This window comes from Hippopotamus amphibius, chromosome X (genome assembly GCF_030028045.1).
Source record: "Hippopotamus amphibius kiboko isolate mHipAmp2 chromosome X, mHipAmp2.hap2, whole genome shotgun sequence".
In the NCBI taxonomy this organism is placed as follows: Eukaryota; Metazoa; Chordata; class Mammalia; order Artiodactyla; family Hippopotamidae; genus Hippopotamus; species Hippopotamus amphibius.
The window spans coordinates 51,685,492-51,702,390 of NC_080203.1; the positions used below are offsets into that span (position 1 = coordinate 51,685,492).

The 16,899-nt window shown below is 39.0% G+C and overlaps 1 protein-coding gene and 1 non-coding gene across 5 annotated transcripts in view; both read right to left on the reverse strand.

The window, feature by feature from the left end:
* DIAPH2 (diaphanous related formin 2) overlaps positions 1 to 16,899 on the reverse strand; it is an 824,692-nt gene that overhangs the window by 705,222 nt on the left and 102,571 nt on the right. The window lies entirely within an intron of this gene.
* TRNAW-CCA (transfer RNA tryptophan (anticodon CCA)) lies at positions 714 to 786 on the reverse strand. The gene has a single exon. It is a non-coding gene; the product is annotated as a tRNA-Trp (tRNA).

Sequence of the window (16,899 nt, forward strand, 5' to 3'; positions counted from 1 at the left end):
AAATATCATGCAAAGTAGACTTTAGGACAAGGAACATCACTAAAGATAAAGAAGGATATTCCATCATTATGAAATGGTCAATTAATAGAGAAGACAATCCTAGATGTGTATATAATTAATAACAGAGTTTCAACATGAAGCAAAATCTGACAGAACTGAAGAAGAAATGGGCAAATCCATAATTAGAGCTGGTGATTTCAACATGCCTCTTTCAGTAACTGATAAAATAAGTAGACAGAAAATCATTAAGAATATAGAAGACTTGAACATCACTATTAACTGACTTGATCTAAATGATGTTTATAGAACACTTTAACCAACCACAGAATATATCTTCTTTTTCAAGTGCACCAGGAACATTCAATAAAATAGACTATATGCCAGACCATAAAACTAGCCTTAATAAATTTAAAAGTAATGCAATAAAGCCATAATCACTCTTCTCTTAAATTTTCAATTATTGACATGGTAATGAAATAACCCGCCACTTATCAGGAACTATTAGAGGACCAGAACAAACAGCATGGAAGTTAGGCTTAGTTTCAGTACAAGTACTACTGCTCTAAACCTTTGTTGAAATGGTAGGTTGAATGGTGGCCTCCAAAAAGATATGTCCACATTCTAACCCTGAGAACCTGTGAATGTGGCCTTATTTGTTTTGTTTTGTTTTGTTTTGGCTGCGCTGGGTCTTAGTTATAGCATGCGGGATCTAGTTCCTTGACCAGGGATCGAACCTGGGCCCCCTGCATTGGAAGCATGGAGTCTTAACCGCTGGACCACCAGGGAAGTCCCCATGATGTTATTTGGAAAAAGGGTTCTTATAAACATAATTAAGTTAAGGATCTTGAGATGAGATCATTCTGGATTATCCAGGTGGGCACTCAATCCAATGAAAAGTGTTCTTATAAAAGACACACAGATGTGGGGCTTCCCTGGTGGTGCAGTGGTTAAGAATCTGCCTGGCAATGCAGGGGACATGGGTTCGATCCCTGAGCCAGGAAGATCCCACATGCCGCGGAGCAACTAAGCCCATGTGCCACAACTACTGAGCCTGGACTCTAGAGCCCGCAAGCCACAACTACTGACCTGGGTGCCACAACTACTGAAGCCCATGCACCTAGAGCCTGTGCTCCACAACAAGAGAAGCCACCACAATGAGAAGCCCACGCATTGCAACTAAGAGTAGCTCCCCGCTCTCCACAACTACAGAAAGCCCGTGTGCAGCAATGAAGACCCAACGCAGCCAATAAATAAATAAATAAACTAAATAAATAAATGACACGCAGAGGAGAGTCACACTGGGAAAAGGAGAAGACCATGTGAGGTCAAAAGAAGAGACTGGAGTAATGCAGCCATAAGCCAAACAATACATGGAGCTATCTGAAGCAGAAGAGAGAGGCAGGGAAGAATTCTCCCCGAGAGCTTTCTTAGGGAGTGCAGCCCTGCCACCACCTTGATCTCAGATTTCTGGCCTCCAGAAATGTAAGACAGTAAGTTTCTGCTGTTTTAAGACAACAAAGTTGTGGTAATTTGTTATGGTAGCCCTAGGAAATTAATACAATCACATAGGTGAGAGTTTCTCTAGAGTTTATATATTAAAGGAGATTTTTTTATGTCATAGGATATATAATACTTCTCTTCAACTTGAATTGATGCTGCCAACTTACTCTCTAACATGACTGTACGTACTTATAGTACCTATGAGCAGAAAATGAGAGTTTCCAGTACCTGGTATTATCACACTATTGGTGGGGGGAGGGCAATTTAATGAGTGTGAAATGGTATTTGGTTATTTTAATGCTCCAAGTAGATTTGAAGTAGTTTGGGCAGCTTGACCACCTGACTTCTAAAGTCCCTGCCAACTAAAAAAGTCTATTTCCACTATTTTTAATGTATCCATTCAATACACCTTTACTGAATACCTACTTTGTGTCAGCCAGGCACTGAGATCAGCACTAAGGAGACACATGTGAACAACCTATGGTCTCTCTTTCTACCTCAACAGCTGTCTTACCTCACCAGCTTTCCTCTACTCTATATTCCTACGACACAAATATTTACTGTGTACTATACTATTTTTTACACATTGTCTTACATTATTTAAGTTCTTATGAAAATCACACACACATATACACACCTATGCATGTATATTTTTTCTCTGAACTAGGCTGCAAATCTGATGTGAATGAGATTCCACGTCTATCATACTACTTTTGCAGTGGCTAGTCCAGTGTTTTGCACATGAAAGTTCAATACATCCTTTCTGAAATTAGTCAAATGCACAAAATGACCCATTCACAGATTTTTTTTTTTTTACCTCAAGCCATATTCCTCTAATCAGGTGATGGGATGGTTTTTTATGCTCTGAATTATCTACTTTCTTATCTATTTATCTTTCCGACAAAGAAGATAACTTATGGTATGATTGGTAAAGACTGATGTTTCTGGTCAAAGAACAGTGATGATTTTAATAAGATATTAAATGGCTTATGTCAGGAACAGGGTGGAGGTAGAGAAAAATAAAATCCAGGGACATTCATTTCAATTACTATCATGTCCTCAGTCCCAATAACCCATTCTTCAGCAAAGCTCAGCTTGATGATGAGAGAAATGTGACAGAAGAATAAAAAAGATGCATCTTGACACAGTGGAAAGACCAGGAACTTTGGTATCAGACCTGGATTTGACTCCTGATTCTATTCCACAAATTTTGTGACTTTAGGCAAGTTACTAAGCTTCAGTTTCTTCATCTCTAAGAGAACAAGAATTCCATCTACCTCACAGAACTGTGAGGATTAAATGAGATAAAAGTAAATGCCTAGTGCATAGTAAGTACTTAAATACTAAAGTTCTTTCCTAACCTCCCTAATAAAAATGGAACATGAAAGATATAAATGAGGGTTGGCAATTTAGTAACAATTATCAAAAGTCTTCAAACAGGTGTATTCCCTGATCCAGAAATTCTACTTCTCGTATATAAAGACAAAAAAAAAAAATGAAATAATTCTTCAAGGTTGCAGAAATAAGGATGCTCATTTTAGAATGATCACAGTTAAAAATTGAAAATAATCCAAATGTCTTTCAATAGTGAAATGGCATGAGATATGTTTCCAAAGAGGGGAGGAGACTTTCACTCTGCTCTCTGGAAGGGAATGGTATTAGGAAGAAGACTTAGAATCCTCCTGTCCAAGCCCTCACTTCCTTCTTCCCCTGGAGGGACAGATTTACCTAATTAATCAATTGCTGGGACTCTGTCACTCATTAAGCTTCCATTCCCCATGGGCAAAGTTATTCAGTTAGAGTTCACTGCTCATGCATTGACCCATACCTTATTTCTTTCTCCTCTTGACTTGGACCTACACGCTCTCTGTAACTCTGTTCCCACCTCTGCTTGATTTCCCCCAGGTAAGTCCAAGGGGATCTCCCTCCATCCCATTTGTTTGTTTGAGGATGGGTAATCCACCAGATCTCCAACATAAAAGAATACTATGGAGCCATTCAAAATTATGTAGCTTTATATATTTTGACAGGGAAAGATAATCATACTATCTTGTTGAGTAAAACTAAAAAATAAAACAAACACTAACACTGCTTTGCTCAAGAGAGTAAAATTAAGATGCATTTTGGGTGGGGAGGGGAGTCTGGTTTCTTGACTAACTTTTCTACAAGATAGTTGTACTCTCTGTATACAATGATTTTTCTAAGTGTGGAAATAGAATACTAAGAAAAGAGTAGATAGGAAAGATCAGTAATGAAGTGCACAGTAGGGAGTGAAATCAAAATAGATAAGCTAGAGTGACCTCTTTCATCATTCTCCAATGGTTATATAAGATTCTAGAACTAGGTTCCAAATATGCATTCCTCAAACAAAAGTTCTAATATGGAAGAACCTATACTCCAATATCCCAAAATAGCAGAGCTTTTAATATGTTAAAGTCCTACTGCTCCTGAAACTATCACTGTATATAGTAAAATCATGATATAGCAAAATGAGTCCTCATAAACAGGTAGTGTACCCTGTGACGGCAGCATTACAAAGAGATGCTACTGCAGTTTCATTATGTTTATTCATTGACAAGTATACTTTTTTCCAAAGCATCCAAACTCATTACTAATAATTTAACTAACATCTCCTTGGAGCCTATTTTAAAGTAACTTTCATTTCCAAATGTAATGATATTGAAATAAAAAAAACATTACCAGGCCTACACAAACAAACCTATTTTAAAATATCTAAAATTTAAATAAATTAACATTGAAATGAACAAACCAACTCTGTCTCCAAAGTTACATTAAATTTACATACTATTGAAATTATGCTTTTATAGCAACTGAAGTGTTAAACTAACTGCAGCATACACAATTTCATATATATCACAGGATTCAAATTGGAATATTCAATCCAATCTGATAGAAAAACTATCCCCAACCCTATCTGTGTTATACAAGCAGTCCCAATTTACAATTGGGTTGTATTCTAAAGACAGTTTGCAAATCATCTGGCAAAAAATGCTGGGACATATTTTAATAAGAAAGAAGTTTAAATAAAAAGTCAAGTTCCAAGGCTATCCTGAAAAACACAGTTAACCCATAAAATAATGTTATTGTAATAACAGAATTTCTAAGCCCTCAAATCCCTTGCAACAAGGGATGGGGTCCAGAGGAAGCCCTGAAAACTGGCAGGGAGGAGAGCAGCACTGCCCCAGTTGTTTTGTTTTGTTTTGTTTTGGCCTTGCCTTGAGGCTTGTGGGATCTTATTTCCCCCACCAGGGACTGAACCTGCGCCCCCTGAAATGGAAGCAAGGAGTCTTAACCACTGGACTGGACCGCGAGGGAAGTCCCTGCCCCAGTTTTGGTAGCAGTAGGAGCCCAAAAGCAACAAAGGAGAGTTCCAGCATTATGGGGTCTGAGCACCCATGTTCAGGACGATAAATTGTCTGTAAAATGAGCAGTCAAGGACTGCTTAGAAGAAAGTACCAAAACAAAACAGGAAGAGTAACTGTACGGAACCACAAAGAGGTTACCAAACATCATGAAACAAAGCATTCTTTCACAGTTTTGAACTTAAAAATAAGGGCTGGTAGGTCTACATGTCATTTATCATAAGTAGATTCCCCTCCTAGTAACTTCTAGAAGAAGAAGGGGCCATTTTCCATTTGTTGCATTTTCTTACATCCATAATTATCCCTGTTGTCAAACAATAACTGGGGGAAACCTGCTGGAGATCTGTATCATGGCGCTCAGGGAGCGCATTCACGTAGGAAGCAACACTGCATAGCAGTTCAGAGCTCAGAGTTTAGCATCAGGCACAACTAACCTTGGGCGGGTTAGTCTCCTCTGAATTTCAGCCTCTTCCTAAACTGGAGATAAAAATAATGACCACGCCATAGGGTTACAGAGGATTAAATGAGGTTATCCATGAAAATCATTTATCACAGTGCCTGGTCCACATTGCAAGTGGTTAGTAAATGTTACTATATAGATAGTTACCTAGCAGAGATGCTGGGACTGGGGTGGACCTTTATATAACAAACTGGCATAAGTCTTCTCCCAGTTGATAAGTGAAACTGCCAGCCTGCCAAAGAACTACATTCCTAAAGTCTGAAAAGTAGGAGCTTTTTCCCTCCCATGAGATGGCCCAAGGTGTCAAGTATCTTTTATCCTATTTCTAGGCTTAATTGCCTTCCCTCTCCCCACCAAGTGTTCAGACTGCTTTGCCTCATCAAGAACAGGAAACATCTTTGGAAAACAATATATTTTATTTGTGACCAATTGTTTTCTTTGCAAATCAATCTCAGAAATATTAATGTGAGGCAAGGAGGAAAACATGCACAACACATTCCACATTTTACCAGATATTTCTGGAAACTTCCCTCTTGCCCTTTGTGCATTGCTTCTGTAGTTACATCCATAACCTTTTTAATTATATTACTGAATAAGTCATAGATATGCATTTGTCCCATAAGCTTTTCATAAGAACAAAATACAAGTCCTTCATCCAGCACAATCAGCGATCTATGAATGTGTGCTGTGTACATACTTGAAAGATATCTCTTTAAGTATAACAACTAAAGAGGGGGAGGGGAGGAAGCTAACCATTCCTGATGGAAACCTGTTGAAAATATATTATGCCTAGACTGCACTGATGAAGAGCACACTGAATCTCCCCTTGATGACTCCTCATCAAGATCAATTTCTATTCTGTGCAATAATACAGAGATGCCCTCTGAAACCACTGAAGAGCAGCAGACTGTTTTTCTCTCTGTGAAATAACCAAAGACTACTATTTTTTTATAGTTCCTCTTTCTGCTGTTAGCTGTCACATCTCACTGTCGATAGCACCTTTCTTTTTTTTTTCTTTTCAAAACACAAGATTAACTGAGTGAGAGCCTGAGTTGATACCCACAATTCTCTAAGACACACAAGAGTCTTTTTTTTTTTTTCCCTCTTAATTTGCAGAAACGTGGGCCATACTGCAAATAGTTGAGATCAGCCAGAATACTGAGTTTCTGATCAGGCAACCTCTGCTGATTACAAAACTGCCATAATTGTATTCCAAAAAGCAGAAAGGTAGAGCCCAGTTGATGGAAACCTTTAAAATCAGAAAACATGTTATCACAGAAAACTGCATAAAGCACTAATCAAAGGTAATTTTCTATCAATTACCATGGAGATGCCATCTATCAGGGATTCATCTAAACAGCTCAGAAATTAAGATATGAACATTTTAGGACATGTGATACTACAACAATATGTCCAGATTTTCTGGAATCTTCACTTTTTCCCTTGTTTTACTGCTTTCTTAGCGCCTATCCTATGAATACCCCAACCCACCAAACAAAATAAAGAAAATTAAGCACTCAGAATAGAAGCTATTATAATATTATGTGGGTTTATAACAACTATCTGTAACCAGGAATCAACAGAGAGTATGGCCTAGTAGACTGTATTTGCAAGAGGACGTGGAGTATAAGTAATTGTACTTGTGGCAAGCTCTGTTGTGGGGATGGGGAGGACAGTATGTCTGGTACATTCATAAAGCTCAAGAAGGGAATTTAGCAACAACCCAAGTTGATGAACAGGCATTTAAACAACCAAGGTATTAAAGGCACCCCATTAAAGAACAGAAACCTTAATCTCCCTAACGAACTAAGCATAAGACTAGTATGAAGTACTGAAAGAAATGCCATCCACAAATGTCATTCCTTTGCCTACCCAAAATGGTATTCATACAGAGCCATGCTGTGCAGAAAAGCATTGACATAGCAGGTCTATGCTAGCTACCAAGGTTTACCCTTGGCTGGTGTCTGGGAACTTGGTTTTGGAGTGTGTTCCCACTGCTCCTTAACTGATAAGGATGGTTTACTGTGCCTGCTTATACAAACGATGTGGATTATACTGAGTGCCTGCTTTACTTTAGGGCATCTGGAATTTTGGTACATGCTAAACATAGCGCCCGTATGACTAGCCCCTAGTAAAAGTCTTGGGCACTGACTCCCTAATGGGCTTCCCTAAGCAGGAACATTGCAGCTATATTGCTTCATTTTCACTGTTGAGGGAAGAAAACACTGTATGTGACCCCCTATGCAAGAGAGAGAGAGCATGAGGAAGCCTGCCCATGGATTCCTCCAGAATCCACCCGTGCTTCTCCTCTTATGATCTGGTGGTGTATCCTCACTATGTAACTGTGATAAATCTTAGCTGTTAGTAGAACTATATTCTGAGTCCCGTGAGTCCTTCCAGCATATCTCTGAATGTGGGAGCGGTCTTGGGAATCTCCAACTATACATGTGGAACTGTTTTGAATGTGGGGCAGAGGAGAATTTAAAAATGGCTAACACTTGGATCCCACCCTCAAATTGCTTATCATCTAGTGGGAGAGTTGGGAGGCTATGCTGGCAATAAACCAGGAAACCCTCACCATTCATTCAAAATTTTAATGAGCATCTATTGTATTACTGCCAATGTTAGGTTAATAGGCTTAATAGGAACATAAAAATTAAACAAAGCCTTCATGTAAAGGACACAGTCACAAACAGTCCTCACTGCCTGAAATATTAGAGACAAAAAGATGCTAACTATTCCATCATGGGCATTCCAATTTTCTCTGACCCATAATTTGATTTGTACAAGTTATATGCTTCCCTGGGTACCACTAGGGGTGTTAGCTAATTTTCCTCAAAATATTTTGAAAAGGCAGGATCGTGGGCCCCTAAGTTTCACCAGACCCTTTAAATATTAGTTGTCAGTGCCTTTCTAGAGTTTATCAGCTACCAACTAATTATCAAGCACTATGCAAGATCTGCTTGCAAAAGAAACATAAATACGGGGACCTCCCTGGTGGCACAGTGGTGAAGACTCTACGCTCCCAATGCAGGGGGCCTGGGTTCAATCCTTGATCAGGGAACTATACCCCACATGCATGCCACAACTAAGACGTCACATGCCACAACTAAGGAGCTCACGTGCCACAACTAAGGCCCAGTGCAATCAAATTAAATAAATAAATAGAAACAAAAACACAGTCCCTCAAGGATCCCACAGTCTCCTGAAAGAGGCAAAAGTAAGCAAATCATTACAATTCCAGGTTAGAGGTGTGCAAAGTTTGCAGGCAGTGATGTGGCAGTGTCAAGAAGAGCAAACTGATAATCTCTACCATTACACACCATTATTGTTAGAAAACAAACGCATGGAAAGGAGCCAATAACTGTAACACCTGAGTGGCAGAGTCTGAAAATTAACTGAGTCTTACTACTAACTATACTTTAAAATAGTTCTAAATTTTCCTTCAAGTTCTAAAATTACAAAAACATTTTATCAAGATATCATTTTGCCTGATGACAAAATTTAGTATAAAATATCCCTTAAGAGTGATGCCACCATCCTCATCAACAATGGTATTGGTGAATAAATGACATCAGGCCCTGTGCAGGCAACAAACAATTGTGCCTTCTCCAACAAACAATTCTGCCTTCTCCCCATTAGAAAGAGTTTCCAATGTTGAAAGGTATGTTCCATCCTATTTGGCATTATGTTGAAAAAGAACCTAATTTTTTAACCAATTTCCTTTAAGCCACAAAAAACAATTTTTATAAAGGGGAAATAAATCTTGAAATTACTTTTAATCACTTCATTAAATTTAAACCTCTTTACCTTAAAAAAATTACTTTTTTTCTTTACACAGAATATTACAATCTCCTATCTTTGAAGACTTCATTAAATTTAAACCTCTTTACCTTAAAAAAATTACTTTTTTTCTTTACACAGAATATTACAATCTCCTATCTTTGAAGACTTCAAAAATATATTAGTTCGAAATCCATTTCTTGGTTCCCACTGAGATTTAAATTACCTGAAACTAATAGCCTCACTGCAAGAGTTCTATTCCATGGCTTGTAAGTTGAATTCACCAGCATGACATCTATGTTTTATATATGTAAATTCCACAGGTTTACTGTAAATTCATGACATCAACAACACTGGTTGCCGAAAAGATTGGTACTACGACTGAAACAAATACACAAAATGAGACAGGAAGTAGTCATAATTTTTCCTGCTCGCCTATTTTATTACTGTAGCCATAGAAAAAATGGAGATAGTCTAGAGCACAAAAACTAAGATAGCAGCTGAAAGCAATGTAAACTATAAGAATAAGAAATATTTGCATATAAATCAAAGCAAGCAATAAGGTTTACATCACAGTACATAATATACAATTATTTTATTATAGAAGCTACTGCTTGCATACCACCTTCAATTATTACATTTTCTAAAATGTGGCACAGGTTACATTAAAAGAAAATTTACTAGCAATAACATATACAGTATGGACCAGAATTATCCTTTACCTTTTGAATTCTTCCTGACACTGTAGTGAGTCTAGTCCACAAAACAAAACACTAAATTGTTACTGGAGTAAAGCAAAAGGATGAGTGTTGTCATCACTGTAAGTCAAGGAGGATGAGATACTTCAGTCTGAGGCTCTCTCCCTTGTTTCCTACGACTGTTTCTTTCCTCTGTTAAATAGCTATGCAAGTAACATTGTCAGTGCTCATCAAACTGGAATCACTAGTTTGTACTTTTTTTTCTAACACAAACAGAAACTGATGTAAATACATCTCTTTTCTTTTCTGTAGTAGGAATTACATTTAGAATAAGTAAATTGCAGAGTTGGCCCTCTGTATCTGTAGGTTCCACATCCGCAGATTCAACCACCAGTAGAGCCAAAATATTTGGAGAAAACAAGAATTCCAGAAACTTCCAAAAAGCAAAACTTGAATTTGCCAGGCACCAGCAACTACTTACATAGCATTTACATTGTAGTAGGTATTTTAAGTAATTGAGAGATGATTTAAAGTGTACAGGAGCTTGTGCATAGGTTATACACAAATATTACATAATACACCAATTTATATAAGGGACTTGGGCATCCTCTGGATTTTGGTACCCACAGCCAGAGCAGGGTTGGGGGCAGGGAGAGGGAGAGGGGGTTGTCCTGGAACCAATCCCCAGTGGACAAGAAGGGATGAAGGTATTTGTTACCATACTTGATATTCTCCCCAAACCTACTGCCAATCACAGCTACTCACAACACACCGGACTAATTCCAAGTTCTAATTACCTGAAGCTCTGTTCTCCATACCACCTTAATTACTCCCTGGTAATCAAGTGAGCACTTACAGTAGGATACTAACTTCTTCAGAGGTTATCAAGGGGCCATGTAGTTCATTTCAGCTGCCAAATTCTTGATTACTGCTGCACTAAATAACTTTTATACTACACAATGGTGTAAAGTTTCACCAGTGGTGACAGGGGACTTATAGTACCTTTCTGTGGAAAAGGGCCTGTGGGTACAATCATATTTTGGATTAACTCCCTTGGTTTCTTCAAACGTAAACAGGTTTCTTCCACCTTGTGAAAGTCTCACTTGACTTTGCTCAGCTCCCTGCTAACCTCTGTTCCTCGAGGACATCCTCCTCTGCTCTTCTATCTGTGCCATTAGCTCCAGCTCGTCCTTCTGCTCGGTAAACACGGGCACTTCCCTGGATACACTCTTTGTCCCCAGCTCTTTTCTGTCCACCCTCTCCCCCTCAGGAGGCCCATGTTTTCAAAGGTTTGGACTATGGCTCCTATATGAAGATCCACAGAGTAACAACTCTTGCGCTCCCCCTCTACCTGATTTCTGTTCAGCTTCTCCAGCAGCTTATCAGATATTTCCAGTTATATATGACTCTTTCTACAAGCCAAATTCATTTTTTCTGTCCAAAACCATACCCATTTCACTCCCCGAGTAATGACAACCATCTCAGCGGCTAACATTTAATCCTTACATCATACCTTGGAAGTAGATGCTATTTTCTGCCATCACCATTTCACAGATGAGAAGAATCAAGATGACACAGCCTGCCAGGATTCAAACGTAGGCAGACCGACTTCAGGCGCTGCCTTCTCAACCACTGGTGTCCACCACAGCTGTGATTATCTGACTACAAGTTAGCCAACCTTCCAGAAACGGCTATTTTCCAAACTGCATTCAAGGTCCAGCCAACATTTCTAAGGTCTCCATTCTGTATTGATGATTTCCTCCACAATAATCCAATATCTAGACAGTTCAAATAGACTCCACTGAAGTCCGGCTTTATCATCCGGGCCCTGATGCTACTCACTGCCCTCTAGACTCGTGGACCACATACCATCACATCTTCCTCTCTAATTAAGCAAGTCCTCTACACAGTGCAAGGATATGAGGAAGGAGAGAAATATTTACGTTATTTGGCTACGTGACCACCTCCGCACTAATTTTTTCAAACTGCACACCTTCTATAAGCCCTGATAGTCAAACGGATGAACTTAATTACACTCACTTAATTGTGGATGCTTATATTTACACTACTGTTTTTACATATATTTGAGACGGGTTTTAGTGTATGGAGGAGCCGCCTCCTAATATACCAAAGTTAAAAGGACTGGATTATATCTCAATCAGTATTGTCAATTCCATATATCTACAACTGCAAGAAGCCAAAAGCCAGAATGTTTCTTGATTCAAACCAATGGACAATGAAAAAAATTGATTAAAAGAGTCTGAATATGGATCTTCATATTTTAATAAAAATAAATACCTTATTCGTTAAGATGATACACATACTCATTCTATTCCAGTATTATTGTTAGCAATATGAGATAATTCTGTATCTGTAATGATGTAATCTGCCTGTGTTATTATTCACAAAGAAAACTGGTGCACCTATGTAGAATATTACAATCCCAAACAGCTGGAAAGCAGATCAATAAAGCAAAATGCCTCCTGATCTACAATCAGTAGGGAATGAGACATTCTAGGAAAAAATATTCCAGGGAGATGAAAGTTTCCATTCCAACGCACCTATTTTAAGCTTTTTGGTTGAAATATGTCTCTATCGACATTGACTATGATACTTGCCAGCGATCCGAACACATTACAATACACTACCAATAAAACTGGGATAGTCAGATGCAGATGGACGTACGGTACCCTTAGGCCAAAAGACTGACCAGTGTGTGTCATGAGTTCTACATTCACACAATACCTTTAGGAGTGATTAAGGTACAAGCAGATTTTTTTGGACAGACATAAAACACACAGAACAGAGGAGCGATTCTCGCAGGGGGAAGGGAGGGAACTTTTTCCAGGTGCAAGTGTCCATTCTCAGAATGAAAGGTGGGAGGAGGCAGAGTAGTTCTCAGACTGTTCACATTCCTCATCTGTAGCTGAGAACTGCCACAGAGGCCATGCCTTGTAACTGTGTCTAAAAGCCTCTTTGCTTCCTGACCTGCTGCTATACAGAGCTCTCCTATACATGTCTTTATTACATCTCTCACCAGCCAACTACCTCAATCACTCCTTCTAAAGTCCACCAGAAAACTGTTACCACCATCTCTAGTTTGCATCTGTTTCAGTGACTTGCAGATTTTAACATCCACAAGCCACTAAATGCTGATGCTGTCACTGACCGCCTCCACTCTCCTCTTCCTTTTTAGTTTCTCTTTTTAGCTTCCACGCAAGAAGGCTAGGCTTTTCCAGACAGTTACCAGGCAGACAGAACATGCCTTTTTCTCTTGTCATCAAACCAAGGACTTAATGTGTAAAATGTAATCGCTAAGTCTTCTTTGGCTGTAGCTCTGGCGCTGCCTGGTGCACTCTTTTGTTTCTCTCTCTCTCCCCACTCCCTCCCATTTTAGTCATAAGTCAGATATTCAGGGCTTTTCTTGCCACCACAGTAGATCCCCACCCCACCCCACCCCACCCCACCCCTTACTTGTAGAGTAATATTTGTTCTGGCTCTTTCATGAGTATCAAAAGATCTAGCCTTCGCTTACTACTAACATTTCACTGTGGTCATTTTATGCATTGGATGGTTAATACTAAATAAGCCCTTGTGGGGAAACAAAATACTTTATGAGAGGCTAATACAACTGCAGTTTTATAAAATAAACTGATCAATTTACACACTAGAAAATGTGACCTCTGTTACCCTTACAGTGAAAAAATTGAGACTTGCCAAAAAAACATATTGTATCAGTGATCTACTATAATAACACTAGCCTAACTAGACTTTAAGTTCTAGGGAACTTTCTTCCCCTACTGAATTTTTTTCCTTCAGCACCTAGAAAAATACCTGGTATAATCAATAAATACTTTACAAATAAATAAGAAACACTGAGGATAAAGAGTAGAGCTTATACAGCATTAAATAGCAGGATAAAAGTCATAATATAGATTTCACACCTTTGAATTTAAAAGCATTATAGGATAATTTTTACACCTCTGTTTTCAATAGTATTAATTTTATTTCTTAAAATTGACATCTGTAAGTAAGAGAAGGTACTTAAACTTATAAACATATGTGTTTTAACATGTTCTAGTGTTAGTTCAATCCCTCTCACTATTTCCATGTAACACTTACCTGGGTATACTATTTTACCCAGCTATTCTCTACGCATTAGAAAGTTATACAAACAGGATTTTGAAGAATTAATTTATTAACAGTCGGTCCTTAAATATGGAAATTACCCCATGTTCTACCTTCATTCATAATATGCTTCTCTATCTTTATGTAGTCTCTTCTTATTTATACGATGTAATATTTCTAGGAAAATAGTTTTGAGTGAAGAACTGAAGAACAACTTTGGCAATTAGGAAAATGCTTTTTTCCCTAACCAAACAGCAAGTGATGCTTATATAATGAAATTTCACAAATTGCTTACTCTGTTGCCCAAGGGGAAAGGGGGTGGGAGAGGGATAAATTAGGAGTTTGGAATTAGCAGATACAAACAACTATATATAAAATAAACAACAAGGTCCTACTGTATAGCACAGGGAACTATACTCAATATCTTGCAATAACCTACATTGGGAAAGAATCTGAAAAAGAATACATATATATGTGTGTGTATAACTGAATCACTTTGCTGTACACCTGAAACTAACACAACACTGTAAATCAAATACACTTCCAAAAAAAAACGTTAAAACAGTAATTGCTTACTGAGAGACAAAGGAGAAGCCGCAATGAGAAGGTAGGAGGGGCGTAATCGCATTAAAATCAAATCACATAAATGCTGGGTGGGTGTCTCACAAGCTGGAGAACAGTTATACCGCAGCAGTCCTGAGGGTTCTGAGCCCCATGCCAGGCTTCCTAACCTGGGGGTCCAGCAACGGGAGGAGGAATCCCCAGAGAATCAGACTTTGAAAGTCAGTGGGATTTGATTGCAGGACCTCCACGGGACTGGGGGAAACAGAGACTCCACTCTTGGAGGGCACACAAAAAAGTGTGCTCACCAGGACCCAGGGGGAAGGAGCAGTGACCCCATAGGAAACTGAACCAGACCTAACTGCTGCTGGTGGAGGGTTGCCTTCAGAGGTGGGGGGCACCAGTGGCTCACCGAGGAGACAAGGGCACTGGCAGCAGGGGATCTGAGAAGTGCTCACTGGTGTGAGCCCTTCCACAGTCCACCATTAGCTCCACCAAAGAGCCTGTAAGCTCCAGTGCTGGGTCGCCTCAGGCCAAACATCCAGCAGGGTGGGAACACAGCCCCACCCATTGGCAGACAAGCAGATGAAAGTGTCACTGAGCTCCACCCACCAAATCGGATTAAAGTTTTACTGAGCTCCACCCACCCAGTCCAACCCATCATCAGTCCCACTCATCAGGAAGCACCCAGAAGCCTCCTAGACAGCTTCCTCCACAAGAGGGCGGACAGCAGAATCAAGCAGTATCAGCAGTATTTCATCCTGTGGAAATGAAAATCACAGCCACAGAAAGACACAGAAAATGAAAAGGCAAAAGACTTTGTTCCAGATGCAGGGACAAGATAAAACACCAGAAAAACAACTAAAGGAAGAGGAGATAGGCACTCTTCAGGAAAAAGAATTCAGAATAATGATGGTGAAAATGATCCAGGACTTTGAAAAAAGACTGGATGCAAAGATGGAAAAGTTGCAAGAAAAGTTTACCAAAGACCTAGAAGAATTAAAGAACAAACAAACAGAGATATGCAACACCGTAACTGAAATGAAAAATGCACTAGAAGGAACCAATAGCAGATTCACTGAGGCAGAAGGGCGAATAAGTGACCTGGAAGACAGAATGGTGATAATCACTGATGTGGAAAAGAATAAAGAAAAAAGAGTGAAAAGAAATGAAGACAGCCTAAGAGACCTCTGGGACAATGTTAAATGCACCAACATTTGCATTATAGGGGTCCCAGAAGGAGAAGAGAGAGAGAAAGGACTGGAGAAACTACTGGAAGAGATTATAGTTGAAAACTTCCCTAACATGGGAAAGGAAATAGCTACCCAAGTCCAGGAAGCACAGAGTCCCAGGCAGGATAAACCCAAGGAGAAACATGCCAAGACATATAGTAGTCAAACTGACAAAAATTAAAGACAGAGAAAAGTTGTTAAAAGCGACAAGGGAAAAATGACAAATAACATACAAGGGAACCCCCATCAGGGTAACAGCTGATTTCTCAGCAAAAACTCTTCAAGCCAGAAGGGAGTGGCAGGATATATTTAAAGGGATGAAAGGGAAGAACCTACAACCAAGAATACTCTACCCAGCAAGGATCTCATTCAGATTCGAGGGAAAAATCAAAAGCTTTACAAACAAGCAACAGCTAAGAGAATTCTGCACCACCAAACCAGCCCTCCAAAAATGCTAAAGGAATTCTCTAAGTGGGAAACATAAGAAAAAAAAAGGACCTACAGAAATAAAAACAAAACAATTAAGAAAATGATAATAGGAACATACATATTGATAATGACCTTGAATGTAAATGAACTAAATGCACCAGCCAAAAGACACAGACTGACTGAATGGATACAAACACAAGACCCATATATATGCTGTCTACAAGAGACCCACTTCAGACCTAGGGACACATACAGATGGAAAGTGAGGGGATGGAAAAAGATATTCCATGCAAATGGAAATCAAAAGAAAGCTGGAGTAGTGATACCTATATCAGATAAAATAGACTTTAAAATAAAGACAGTTACAAGAGACAAGAAAGGACACTACATAAAGATCAAGGGATCAATCCAAGAAGAAGAGATAACAATTATAAATATATATGCACCCAATAGAGGAACACCTCCATACATAAGGCAAATGCTAACAACTAGGAAAGAGGAAATCAACAGTAACACAATCATAGTGGGGGACTTTAACACCCCACTTACACCAATGGACAGATCATCCACACAGAAAATTAATAAGGAAACAAAAGCTTTAAATGACACAATCAATCAGCTGGATTTAATAGATATCTATAGGACATTACATCCAAAAGCAGCAGATTACACATTCTTCTCAAGTGCATATGGAACATTCTCCAGGATTGATCACATTTTGGGTC